Source organism: Esox lucius, chromosome 1 (assembly GCF_011004845.1).
Source record: "Esox lucius isolate fEsoLuc1 chromosome 1, fEsoLuc1.pri, whole genome shotgun sequence".
In the NCBI taxonomy this organism is placed as follows: domain Eukaryota; kingdom Metazoa; phylum Chordata; class Actinopteri; order Esociformes; family Esocidae; genus Esox; species Esox lucius.
In genome coordinates, this window is record NC_047569.1 from 10704255 (window position 1) to 10719692 (window position 15438).

The window sequence follows — 15438 nt, forward strand, 5'->3', positions numbered from 1 at the left end:
CCTTTTCTTTCTTTTATAAACAGCTTACAGAACCACATTGTTTTTTACAGCATACAGACACGATAACCCCTGAGGTGCAGGTGAAAACAAGGAACTCAAATGGACAACATAATGACTGACAAGAAACAGGTGCATGTGTGTGTGGGGGGTGGGGGGGGGGGGGGGGGGGAGGCGTTTTCCATTGTCTCCAGCCGGCAGTTAGTACACCGGCGAGGTGGAGTGCCAGAGAGGGAGAGAGCACGCTGCACCACGCAGAGCAACCGTCAAATCTACGACAAAGCTTCAGTATACAAGGGATAACTGAGTTGGCAGTAAGTGACAATGCAACCTGGTTCATGAGTATAGAAACACAATAATAGAATAACACCTCAATCCACCAAAGGCCTGTTATTAGTGCGTAGACTGTGCTCCAAGCTGGACCTAGTCCACCCAGATCCAAAAAGAAATGTTTAATGCAAACAAAACAAACAGAGAGAACCATGACAAACATACCAAGGGCCGGAGTTTTGAAGAGGAGGATCCTGTATTCACCAGAAATTTCAGTCATGGGCCAAAATGGATTCTGGGATATATAGATTTAGTAACTGATCCAGTCTCCTTCAAAGAAATGTTGGGAGGTGTTTATCTGGTTCGTAGATATGTAGATCAGATACTTACCCGTAGGGACGAAACAACAAGTGCGTCTCGAGTGGTGTTGGCAGTGGACAGGCTGTTTTCTGCTATTCAAGTGTTTCCATGGTCACAGCTGGTGGCTTCTCCACCGTTAAGAAAAGACACTACCCCTGGCGTTTGCCATTCACAGTGGAACACAAAGTTAACATATCAAAAATAGTCTCTGGCACAGTGTCAGGAATGACACTATTACCAGTGCCATGGTTGCAAGTAGAACATAGAAGGCCGGGATGTTCGTAGGCATGTAAGTCCTTGACAGTGTGTGAGGTGGAGACCAATGACAAGCTTTGTTTGGGTTTATGTAGCCTACACTGAACAAAAGTATATGGAAGCAACACAAGCATAAGACAAACAAGGGTACATTTTGCATTTGGTGGCGAGAGCTGATGTTTGTTTGAACAGTTGGCTATATAATCTATGTGTATATTACTAGATTAATGATAATGGACAAACAATTATACTATGTGCAAAACATTCAATGTTCTTGTTTGTTCTATTTGTATGAGCGCAGCTACATTTTAGGAAGGTTTCTCCTAAGTCTTTGGTCGAGACAATAAGCTAATGAGTTGTGTATGAGCAGATACTCCTTGATTCAATTTCTTGCTGGAAAATATGCATTGTGGGTTGTTTGTCTAAACCTTGTGCATAAGCAAATATAGCCTTGTACAAACTGGTTGAAGTGTGCATATTATTGTTCCAGCTAGCGCTAGCTAGCACGATTATGGTTTCATGTTCGTTACATAGCTATCAATGAGTTACTGAAAAAAGGCAATGCATCTAACGCAGAGGTCTCAAATCGGTTCCACGGAGGGCCATGTGTCTGCAGGTTTTGGGGTATTCCTTTAAATTGGTTCCAGTTCAGACCTAAACAACCAGGTGAGGGTAGAAACTAACCAATTAGTGACCTATTTAATCAAGTACAAGGTGAGAGCAAAAACCTGCAGACACTCGGCCCACCGTGGAACCGGTTTGAGACCTCTGATCTAACGTAATTGATAGCCCACATGACATTTTGATTGGTTTAGCTGTTTACTTTGTTTATTCTGTGTTCTGTAGTGATGGAAAGGGCCCGTCAACTTAAACCCGATTTTGAAATGAAAGTCTTTGTTCATTTTTCCAGCGTCGATGGTTGGTGGAGAAAATGCTTCAAACCGGTCAGTATGTTTCTGGTTAGTAAGGACAATGTCAGATCCTAATGGAGTTATAGAACCAATATACAACTCACTGCCGATAGGTGGTGTTGCATAGGGCATCTTTAAGCAGGGTAAAAGAAAATGCTAATGACAGGGGATGGTTGGTTAGCGATTATGGCAAAGATCAGGATACTATGTAAGTTATAAAGAGTGTTGTTTCAGAATTAATACGTTTGGCTCATAGTGTACTTATAAAGTGGGAGATGTTCATAGTGGAATCTTAAGGGGGAAGGAATGTGGTAATGTAGAATAAGCAGTCATTACACATATCAGCAACCCGGTGGTGAAGCTAGTTATTGTTTTATGTCTTGGAGTTCTGGAATGTTCAGTGACAACTGTAGGCTGATGACAACATGCTTGTGTTAATAAATTAAATACAGAATTTAAGGGCTACTCCATCCTTTGATTTATATATAACCATTCCTTTGGTTATTACAATAAGTATAAAAATAACACCAACATGGATCAGTTGAATCCCCCCGGAACTCTGAGCTTATAAGGAAATCTAGCCGAGAACTGGAGAGCGTGGATTCAGAAATATGAACTGTGTCTCAACACAAGCACTATCAGAGAAGTCAGATAAAATGAAGTGCACCACTTTTCTCCATGTAGCTGGAGAAGATGCTATCAAGGTATGCGACACTTTACCTTTGACAATGATGTGGATGATTTGGACGTATTAAAAGAGCATACTGTGAACCACGAAAAAAACTATCATACCAGAGATACTTGTTCTTTACGCAAGTGCTAGGCAAGACAGAGTCAATTGATGCATATGTGACGGATTTAAAGAACAAAGCTAAGGATTGTGAATTTGTAGACTTAACATAATCATTGATAAGATAATTGTATATGGCATCACAAACGATCATGTTAGAGGCAGACTGCTAAGGGAGCTCGACTTAACGTTAGCAAGAGCAGTAGACATTTGCTGCTCTAGTGAGACGAGCCAAAGTCAGCTTAAAACACTGCACGAGGAAGCAGAAGTGCCCGTGCACAAACAAAATAAGCAAGAAATACATGAAAAAAGACAGAACGAGAAAAAGAACATACACAGAAAGATATGTCACAATGACCAAGCTGTGGATATAGATGTGAACCAAAGATGTGTCCTGCATATGATCAGACTTGTAAAACCTATTACAGAAAGAACCACTATTCAAAGATGTGCATGAGTCGCGAGCAGACCGAACCAATGCAGAATACATGGAATAGAAAGTGTAACAGCCATCCTCGATAACGTGTCCATTGGAATAAGTGAGCAGAAAGAGACTGTGTAACATAGCTAAAGTAAAAAAGTTGGATTTGTCAACTGGGAAAGAGCAGTTGATGGAAACCCTTAATGAAAAACAACAAAACACTTACAGTTAAACTTGATGGTTAAGAAACACTTAGTTAAATTCAGAATGTAACATTATATTCATAAATGGATTCAGAGGACATATGAAATTAAAGAAAAAAACAAAACAGACATGTTGAGTGAATATGAGGATCTATTCGCTGGCCAGGGATGTGTTCCTGAAGAATAGCACAAGCAGATAAACCCCGATGTCACACCAGAGATTCATCAACCCAGAAAAGTGCCAGTAGCCCTGAGAAAGGACTGGGAAGGAACTGAAGCACATGGAAAATATAGATGTCAATTATAAACAAACCTACAGAATGGGTAATAGCATGGTTACTAAAATGAAACCGAAACAAGAGTTGGGTTTGTATTGATCCTCAAGATTTAAACCGAGCAATTCAAAGACAGCACTATCCTCTCAGAACAGTGGAGGAATTTATTGCAGAAATGCTCCAAGCAAATGTATTCCCTGGGGTGGATGCAAATCTAGCTAGTGTGATGGTAATTCCATAGATAGGAACTCTTAAGAGTAAGTACAGAGACAAAATTCTCTTGGCATAATTAACAGTTTATTTGCAAATAGAGAGATGTGTCAAAAGCTTACAGAATAAACCTCTGAGGAATCTCTGAGGAAAATACATGAACAGTCAGTATTTATTACAGTTAAAAGGGGTGTGGGAAGATACTGCCCAGTTGTCTTATGTCAAATAGATTTTACCCAAATGGTGGGCTGTCCCTCCACCTTATCCCAAGGAACTAAGGACACTGCTTATTCATTCTCTAAAGACAACATTTGTTCCTTATCCTTCCTGCCATAAAAGTTTACCCTAGTATGGGCAGGGGGAACATCGTTAAAGACCGTCAACCACATTCCTGAAGAACAAAGGACAGATACCCTTGTTGGTTTAGGCAGATTAACAAATGGTTAGAGTACCTAATGATCTAATCAAATGTACATCAATTCAAGAATTTCCATAACACTAGACAAAGAAAGTTCCAGACTATGTACCTTTTAATATCCCAAATGGAAGAGACAGATTCACTAGACTTCCATTGGGATTTCATCAGCACCAGAGGAGTTTCAGGGGTGCCTATCCCAACATCTGGAAGGACAGGAAGGAGGTATTAATGTAATGGATGACTTTATAATCTGGGGAGAGGACAGAAAGTCACATGATGGAAACTGAAATCAGCTATATTGCGGATGTATTGAGCAAAGATGGGCTGAAGCCAGATATGGACACAGTGCGAGCAATACAATACAAAGTGCTAAAATATTACAATGTAAACAAGCCAGTCACCTTTTTAGTAGACGCAAGCACAGAAGGTCTGGGAGTTGTGATCCTGCAGGAAGGATATCCTGTAGCCTGTGGCTCTAGTTCCCTAATAGAATGCAAAAGACGTTACGCTTAAATAGAATACCGTAAGAGCTTTTAGCATTAGCGTATAGCTGTGAGCTATTTCACCACATGAAAACATATGGTAGACGTTTTCAAGTCAAGTCAATTAGAGAACATTTTCAAAAAACACTCCAAAATGCTTCAGCCAGGTTGCAGAGAATGCTACTGCGACTGCAAAAATACAGCCGTCAAGTGAGATATAAACCCTTTAGGGAGATGCACATAGCGGATGCGTTAAGCAGCGCTTACCTGAAAGAGTACACATACAGTAGACAGGAAGAAGAGTTGGATATGAGCTACATAGTTCACCAGCTATCCGTATCACAGAAGAAACATCAGCAATTCCAATCAGCAACGGAAAAGAGGACGAGGAGCTGAGACATGTCATAGAAACAGTTCAGTATGGATGGCCAGACTCACAGAGTCAAGTGTCAAAGCAAATATGGCAATACTGGACTTACAGAGAGGAGTTATCATACTCAGACAGCCTGTTGTTCAAAAACTCAGAACTAGATGTGCTGAAGAAGACTAGAGGTGAGATGTTAGAGGAAATCCACGAGGCACACATGGGCATTGTCAAATGTAAGGAACAAGCCACAAATGTCTTGTTCTGGTTCGGCATTGGCTAAAGAAATTGAAGAGATTGCAGGAAAATGTGGCGTCTGCTACAGACACAAACACAACAATCAAAGAGAGACCCTGATATCGCATCATGTTCCAGAAAGTGCTTGGTCAAAGGAAGCAGTGGATGTAATTCACTACAATGACGCAGATTATCCCTTGTGTAGATTAATATTCAAAGAGATTCAGAGATTCAAACATGTCATAACATCACTAAAGACTATATTTCAGACACACTTCCTCAAGCCCAGGGTTTCCACAGTCAAATGGACAAGCCAAAAGACCAATCCAAACAGTCAAGAATCAGCTGAACAAAACGCTGGACACCAATGGTGATCCTTGCCTTGCAATTCTGTAGTACAGAAACACACCATTGGTCAACTTCTCATGGGTCAGGGGCTGAAAACAAAAATACCAACATCAATCAGTCATGCATGAACAGGTAATACAGGAGGGGACTGAGTACGCAACCCTGGGGGGCTCCAGGTTGCCCATTCTCATCACCTGGGTTCTGCCCGTAAGGAAGTCCAGGATCCAATTGCAGAGTCCCAGCGTCCTGAGCTTAAGAGGCAGGTGGGCCGGAGCACTTAGTGTGCCAAGAAAACATCCCCCACACCATTACACCACCACCACCAGCCTGCACAGTGGTAACAAGGCATGATGGATCCATGTTCTCATTCTGTTTACGCCAAATTCTGACACTACCATCTGAATGTCTCAACAGAAATCGAGACTCATCAGACCAGGCAACATTCTTCCAGTCTTCAAATGTCCAATTTTGGTGAGCTTGTGCAAATTGTAGCCTCTTTTTCCTATTTGTAGTGGAGATGAGTGGTACCCGGTGGGGTCTTCTGCTGTTGTAGCCCATCCGCCTCAAGGTTGTGCGTGTTGTGGCTTCACAAATGCTTTGCTGCATACCTCGGTTGTAACGAGTGGTTATTTCAGTCAAAGTTGCTCTTCTATCAGCTTGAATCAGTCCGCCCATTCTCCTCTGACCTCTAGCATCAACAAGGCATTTTCACCCACAGGACTGCCGCATACTGTATGTTTTTCCCTTTTCCACCATTCTTTGTAAACCTTCGAAATGGTTGTGTGTGAAAATCCAAGTAACTGAGCAGATTGTGAAATACTCAGACCGGCCTGTCTGGCACCAACAACCATGCCACGCTCAAAATTGCTTAAATCACCTTTCTTTCCCATTCTGACATTCAGTTTGGAGTTCAGGAGATTGTCTTGACCAGGACCACACCCCTAAATGCATTGAAGCAACTGCCATGTGATTGGTTGATTAGATAATTGCCTTAATGAGAAATTTAACAGGTGTTCCTAATAATCTTTTAGGTCAGTGTATATATATATATCTATCAGAAAGAGATTTATTGCCAAGTACGCTTCACAACAAACATGAATTTCTTCTGGCCCATTGGTCTAACAATTTATAGAAAAGAAATAAGGGAAATAAAAACAAATAAGAACAGTGGACTGAGCATAAAAACAGTCTGAGAATTGTCGCAAAACACTGATTTAACACACAAAACGAGGCAGCCATTTGCGGCGCAATCTTAGAAATTTCCATGTTTTCCATGATAGCATACATGAAATAAGTTTGAATAGGAAATATAGCAAAACAGTCATTGACAAGGTTAGAAATAATGTGTCCTTCAAACTTTGCTTTTGGATTAGTTTGATGGGCACTTCTTATGTACCAGACGGTCAAGCTGCACCTTCAACAGCTCAGTAAGTTTGAGACCCGGTAATTGTGTTGGCCATTCCATTATAGACAGAATACCAGCTGACTGCTTTTTCCCTAAATAGTTCTTGCATTGTTTGGAGCTGTGCTTTGGGTCATTATGCTGTTATAGAAGGAAATTGACTCCAATCATGCGCAATCCACAGGGTATGGCATGGCGTTGCAAAATGGAGTGATAGCCTTCCTTCTTCAAGATCCCTTTTACCCTGTACCAACCTCCACTTAACCACCACCGAATCACAGCCAGACCATCACATTGCCCCCACCATGCTTGAAAGATGGCATCAAGCACTCCTGCAGCATCCTTTCATTTGGTTGGCATCTCACGAATGTTCTTCTTTGTGATCTCAACACTTCAAACTTTGTCTGTCCAATGTTGACGAGTTTCAGAAGAAAGTGATTTGTTTCTGGCCATTTGAGCCTGTAATTAAACCCACATTTGCTGATGCTCCATATATTAAACTAGTCTAAAGAAGGCCAGTTTAATTGCTTCTTTAATCAACTTAACAGTTTTCAGCAATACTAATGTAATTGTAAATGACCAATTTCTTTTTTTTATGATTAACTTGGATTAGCAAACACAACATGTCATTGGAACGCAGAATTGGTGGTGGCTGATAATGGGCGACAGAACGCCAATGTAGATATTGCATACAAATCTGTGGTTTCCAGCTGCAATAATCATTTATAACATTCATTTTAATATAATGTTATTTTAATGGACAAATTTTTTTTTGCTTTTCTTTTAGAAACAAGGACATTTCTAAGTGACTCCAAACTTTAGAACAGTAGTGTATGTGTGGGTGTGTTCTCAGAGGAAGCTCAACTTGCTAGGCAGCTATAAATGCCACGGATGCTCTCTCATTCATTTAATGGACAAAAGATGTAAAAATGTGCTTTAGGCTCTGTAAACTGGAATTCTTAACTGCTCAAGCAGGCTCAACTTGCATTACTCCATTTCTACAAAAAAGATAACATTATTTTCACCTACCTTCCCAAAATATTAACCAAGGCCAGTGATGGAGCACTGCACCCAATTTCAGATGAGTCTGTTATTAAAGGTAAATACAATGCTCAAAACAATTAAGGGAACACTTAATTGTCCCAAATTTGGGTGACTGAAAATGATCAAGCCTATAGGGGCTAATTTTCAGTGGCCCCTTGCAGTGAGTGTACAATGAAGTAACCTCCACAAGCCAAGTGGAATCCACGAGCCAAACAAAGGATCGGTTCTTTTTGACAATCTCTTTTTTGGGGATTATTGGGATAATTTTTGTGTCCAACTCAAACCTCATTGGTAAGACTCCTTGTGAGGTGCTCAGTATCTTTATATCCATAACAGCTTAAGTAGGATAGAAGTTTGTGAATTGACTGATTGCATATACAAAGCCTAATTAATACTGTAAATCAATAACAAGTTGCCCGCAGATGAGTGAATAATAATTTATTCCCCAAAATAGCGTAGACATATTGGTCTGATATTGGAGAGATGTCAGGACAGTTCCACCACTTTGACTATGTAGGTTATAGCCCTGCTAGGGAAGTCGTTTTCAGGTTCACGGACAAAGCACCTGTTATGTATTAAGGTTGACTCGGAGATGGTCTTAGTTTGAATGCCAACGTTTACTATTAGTTCTCAAGTACAATCAGTAATAATCACCATTCCACGCAGTGGAATCTCCCTTTTTTTTTACTTTCTTTCCGTAACCAAAAGTTCCTCTTAAGTTCACAGGTTTAACAGTCCATGATGAAACAAACCTTTTAATATACACATACATATTTACACACATATACCTAAATACTCTGCTCAAAATATTATCATCGGAATATAACACCAAGTCAGTTAAACATCAGGGATATCAATGTGTCCAGTTAGAAAGCATCAGTGATTGTGAATCATTGTCACCTGTTTTGGTGCAAATAAAAGCGACAACAGGTGCACTGGAAAGGCAACAGCAAGACAACCCCGAACGAGGGAAGGGTTTTGCAGGTGGTGGCCACAGACAATTGCTCTGTCCTTATCTTTCCTGACTGATTCTTCTCGAGTTTTGTGTTTTGCTAGTTTCCTTGTCACTACTGATAGCATGAGGCAATACCTGCAGCCCATTCATGTTTCACAGGCAGTCCAGCTCCTCCAGGATGGCACATCCATACGTGCCGTCACAAGAAGGTTTGCTGTGCCTCCCAGTACAGTCTCAAGAGCATAAAGGAAATACCAGGAAACTGGATGTTACACGAGAAGAGCTGGACAGGGACCTAGAAGGGCATCAGCCCAGCAGCAGGACCTGTATCTGCTCCTTTGTGCGAGGAGGAACAGGGGGAGCACTGCCAGAGCCCTACAAAATTACCTCCAGCAGGCTACTGGTGTGCATGTTTCTGACCAAACTGTCAGAAACAGACTCCATGAGGGTGGTATGAGGGCCCAACGTCCACTAGTGGGACCTGTGCTCACAACCCAGCTTGGTGCAGCTTGATTGGCATTGTTCAAACTGAGCACATGTGACAGAGTCTGGAGATGCCGTGGTGAACATTATGCTGCCTGCAACATCATCCAGCATGACCGGTTGGGCAGTGAATTGGTGATGGTCTGGGGAAGAATATGCTTGGAGGGCCATACAAACCTCCACGTGCTAGCCAATGGTGCCCTGACTGCTGTTAGGTACCGGGATGAAATCCTCAGACCCATCGTCAGATCTTACGTTGGTGCTGTGGGCCCTGGGTTCCTCCCGGTGCAGGACAATGCCCAGTCTCATGTGGCCAGAGTGTCTAGGCTGCTCCTGGATGATTAAGGTATTGATGCCATTGACTGGCCCTCACGTTCCCGAGACCTGAATCCAATTGAGAACCTCTGGGACGTTATGTATCGTGCATCCAATGCCGCCAAGTAGCGCCACAGACTGTCCAGGAGCTCACTGATGCCCTGATCCAGATCTGGGAGGAGATCCCCCAGGACACCATCCACCGTCTCATCAGAAGCATTCCCAGACGTTGTCAGGAGTGCATACAAGCATGTGGGGGCCATACACACTACTGAGTCACATTATGAATTGCCGTGATGAAATTTGGACCAGGTAGTGATTTTAATTGTTTACTTCCGATTTCAGTGTGTGTGAATCCAGCCCTCAATCATTTGGTGATTTTGGTTTCCATTGATCGTTGTTGCATCATTTTGTTCTCAACGAATTATACAATGTACAGTAAAGACTTAGATCTTTAAATATATTTTGGACATCGAGACCCGATGTGTGATTTAAGCAAAGTGCGAAGGCGCTTATCAATGCACAAGTGGAGGGGCGAGTGTGGAGTTGAGTGAGTAGGGGTCAATTCAGGATTTTCTTTAGATTTAAGAGTCAATGGCTATCATTCATTTCTAACTCAAAAATGAAAGTAAAGACTCACTTTATATGGATTGTATTACTCTCAAAGTAGCCCCCAATTAAATGAATTGTGAGATGTCTAGGCTGGACAGGGGTGAATGCTGATTGTGTCCTATACAGGGGGACGAAAGTGACTCATCACTGGTCTAGCAGCCATGGAGACCTGATGTGTGGGTGGCAGTGAGTCAGGCTGTCCAGCTGTGTGTGCCAGTTGTTTCCTGTGTCAACTCCCCTATGCAAAAAAACACTGTAGGGGTCGAGCAGAGTCTCACACCTACTCTTCACCGATGTGGAAGAGGCGGTGAGAGAATGTAAAGTGATGCGCACACTCTGCTAGTTTGGTGAATGACCTCAGTAATAATAAAATAGAGACAGAGCAGCAGGGCTGTGGCTAACGTGTGAAAAGGTGGATATGTTTCACGGGGCCCTTGGCTTGGTGGGGCCCAATGATCGTAATAATGTCCACGTTGTCTGTACTGTAAGTGAGGGGGCCAAGGCATATATCTTTTCAGGGGGCCCAGGATTATCAGCCATGGCCCTGCAGAGCAGACAGCAGTTCTGCTGGTCAGCTAAACCTCATTGTTTATGAACGCCATCCGTAGGCCTACACTTAACATATTGTAGCGCTAAGCTCCATGTCACTTAACAATGAAAAAACGATATCCCTTCAGACACATTTCTGACTCCTGAGCCCTAAGGGCCACAGTAACCAAACCGAATAAAGATCCCCTCCGGGTGTCCCTTATCCACTCAACAAATGAACCGTGTCTGTGTTCGAGCTCAGCTCCAGCCAGGCAGAATACCTGTAAAAGTTGGAGGTTACACATCTACCCGAGGGGAGTTGTTAGTGTAACTGTGTCAATGTGCGTCTGGGTGGCGAAGAAAACACTCAGTGACAATTAGGGTGGGGTAAAATCAGATTTCCCTCTCCATCTCTCCCTGGTTGTCTAACTCCACTCCCTCTACCTCCACCCTCTGTCTCTCCCCAGAGTTGAGAGAGGAGTTGCCATAACCCAGAGAGGGAATCCCAGTTTCAAACTAAGCCAAATATAAAGCAATAGTGACATTTGACTATGTTTGCATTTATCACTTAGCTACAGTGGATATAAAAAGTCTACACACCCTTGTTGCAAAAGTGCTCCAAATCTGTCAATCAATCAATCAATAAATTTGTTTTATAAAGCCCTTTTTATAACAGCAGTTGTCACAAAGTGCTTTACAGAGACACCCAGCCTTAAACCACAAGTAGCAAACAACAGTAGTGTTGAATTTCAGTGGCTAGGAAAAACTCCCTAAGAAGGCTGAATTTTAGGAAGAAACCTAGAGAGGACCCAGGCTCAGAGGGGTGACCAGTCCTCTTCTGGCTGTGCCGGGTGACATATTAAGAGTCCAATTGGAATAATTAATACATTTCTCTGGGCTAAATCCAGAGGCCATTTGATTTTAGACTAGGTCAGAAGTATGACCAGGTGGACAAGTACAGGGACAGCAACGGGCCCCCCAAACCAGGTAATCCACAGGTGTGGACCAGGACCTCATCTCCTCCTAAAATGTAAAACTGGAGGAAACTGAGAAAAGTTAGAAGTGCATTCCTCATATCCCCCAGCACAATAATATAGCAGCGTAACACCTTGGAACTGTCAGATTGCGAGGACATCTCCTGTGCACAGCCCTCTTCAGATCACCCGATAGATTCAATTGGATTCAGGTCTGGGTTCTGGCTGGGCCATTCCAAAACATTAATCTTCTTCTGGTGAGCCATGCTTTTGTGGATTTGGACGTGTGCTTTGGGTCGATGCCATGCTGAAAGGTGAACTTCCTCTTTATCTTCACCTTTCTAACGGACACCTGAAGGTTTTGTGCCATAATTACCTGTTATTTGGAACTGCTCATAATTCCCTCCACCCTGACTAAGGCTCCGGTTCCAGCTGAAGAAAAACAGCACCAAAGCATGATGCTGCTACCACCATGCTTCACTATGGTTATAGTTCTTTGGGTGATGTGGTTATAGTTCTTTTGGGTGATGTGCAGTGTTGTTTTTGCGCCAAACATACCTCTTGGAATTATGGCCAAAAGGTTCAGCCTTGGTTTCATCAAACCATAACACATTTTCCCACGTGCTTTCGGGGGTCTTGATGTTTGTTTTTGCAAATTCAGCCAGGCTTGCACATTTTTCTTTGTAAGAAAAGGCTTCCATCTTGCCACCCTACCACATAGCCCATTCATATGAAGAATACGGGAGATTGTTGTCACATGTAGAACACAGCCAGTACTGGCCAGAAATTCCTGCAGAGCCTTTAATGTTGCTGTAGGCCTCTTGGAAGCTTCCCTGACCAGTTTTCTTCTCATCTTTTCATACATTTTGGAGGGACGTCCAGTTCTTGGTAATGTCTCTGTTGTGCCATATTTTCTCCACTTGATGATAACTGTCTTCACTGGGCTCCATGGTAAATCTAATACTTTGGAAATTATTTTGTACTCTTATCCTGACTGAGATCTTTCAACAATGAGATCCCTCTGATGCTTTGGAAGCTCTCTGCGAACCATGGCTTTTGCTATACAATGCAACTAAGAAAATGTGAGGAAAATCCTTCTAGAACAGCTGAACTTTATTTGTGATTAATCAGTGTCACTTTAAATGATGGCAGGTGTGTAATGACCTTTATTTAACATGAGTTTGAATGTGATTGGTTAATTCTGAACACAGACACATCCGCAGTTATAAGAGGGAGTACACACTTATGCAACCAGGTTATTGTAAGGTATTTATTTTTCATTTTCACCCCATGAAGAATTCAGTTTGTTTTTCAATTGAACTGTTCACATTATAGGTCACATTAAAAGTGGAAAAAGTTCTGACATGATTTATCTTTGTCTCAGTCTTTTACATCACAAAAACCTGGCATTTTAACAGGGGTGTGTAGACTTTTTATATCCACTGTATATATATTTGGGACCAACACAAAATGTTCATTTGGGAAATTTCTCAGTTCTGCAGAATTTATATAAAAATGTGATTTTTTTTAAGAGCAATTAACTTTGGTGTTCCCATTTAGATAGCTAAATAAATGTGTGTGTGTGTGGTGTTAAAAGTAATTTACATATACATGAATTGTTCTGGTCTGGGTCAATCACATATTCAGTACAAGTAAAAGGACACACCTACTCATTCAAGGGTATTTCTTTAGTTGTACTCTTTTCCATGCGGTGAAATAATAGTGAAGACATCAAAACTATGAAATAACACGGAACAATGTACCAAAACCATCTCAACTGGGTTGTGGAAAACCAGATGGGATAGTGTACGCTGTAGAAGACACGCTGGTTGAGCTTGTGTTCTAAATGAATCAGTGTCACCAGCCAAGCAGCCCCACACCACAGCGGAGACCACAGATGTGGAGATCATCCGTACGCTCACAAAGACAATCTTATGTGGAGTTATCAGAACAAAGGACAGATTTCCACCAGTCGTGTCCATTTCTCTTCTTAGTGTGTCCTTCATTAGTGATTTCCTTGCAGCAATTCGACTATAAAGGCCTGATTCATTCAGGGTCCTCTGAACAGTTGAAGTGGAGATGGGTCGGTTGAACTCTGTGAAGCTTTTATTTGGGCTGCAATCGAATGGGGCTTTTCCACTGCATGGTACCCACTTGCCTCGACACTACTCGCCTCGGGAGATTTTCCAATGCATGGTATCATCTTGACTAACGCCTTGCCTGTTTTGCTTTTCCACTGACCAAAAGTAAGGATACTTTTTTTGCCGCAACGTGTAAGTGGAGCCTGAATGTATCTTATTGACTGACTAACCAACCCTTGTTAAATAGTATAGTAGTTAGAGAAGCAGACTTATAAATTATAGGTCCCGAGTTCGTATCTCCTCTCCTCCCATGCGAACTGAAGTATGCATTATGAATTACTCTGTATAGACGAAAACGTCGCTGCCTAAAACCGTTAGTATCTACGTGCAGCAAAGCAAAACCAATTCTGCAGTTAGCCGTCCAGTGTCGGAAAATTGTTTTATGAGACGGGTTTGTCAATGCAGGAGTTCTTGCATTGAAATTGGTTAATGCCAGTGCATAGGACCAGACTCGTAATTTAAGCGATCATATTTTAAACTCCTCTCGGTTTGGACCTATGCACTGGCGTTGAAATCAACTCTTTATCCCCTTGAGACCAACAAAGAATCACTGTTTTTGTAGCCTACAAAAGGACATCTTATTTACTCTTGTTTTTTCTAAACTATCTTACATACATTGCACTGGTCAAGTAGTAATGTCAAGCCAAACCGAAGCAGTCTACCAAGCTTTCCAACCATTTTTGCAGTCTGCAAAACCGAAGTTACTACTCATGGGTGATTCCTCGCTACTACCGGTATGCTAAGAGTAGCATTCTCTTTGGGTTAGTTGGTGTGGTAAAGCCGGCAATTATTTATACTTTTTAATCGAGATGGAGGGTTATGTAGGTTGTTTTACATTTGTTGGTGCGGAGTTGTTAGGTGTATACACTTAAATCTAACAGAACATTGCAGTTACGTCATATTTTATACTGCGGGGCCTATTCTACTTTTTCACTGTTTTTCAAACAGGGGCTGTGACCATGCTATCCAGATTTAGTTTACTTTTCATTTGCCACTTTACGTTCAAATATATGTTCCAAATATATTTGGAGTTCATTCAATAGATTTCTGTTTACTGCAGGGTTTACGTTAGTTGACAAATGCAGTTTTTTCGCCGGAATCAGGTGTACTATATCTTCATTATTATTCCCGTGAGTCGCGTTGGAGGTGGCGTCGCGGCAGTTTTCCTGTGATGTCACTATGGGCGGTTACAGTGGAAAACGAACCGAGGCGAGGTGTGTAGAGCCGAGTCGAGCTGGTACTGTGCAATGGAAAAGCTCCAAAAGCGAGTGGAGTCAAGTCTGTACCAAGCAGTGGAAAAGCGCCATAAGGTGCAGTTAATTGACGATTTCTGAGGCTGGTATCTCTAGCGAACTTATCCTCTGCAACAGGGTTAACTCCGGGTCTTCCTTTCGTGTGGCAGTCTTTATTATAGTACTTGAAGGTTTTTGCAACTACACTTGA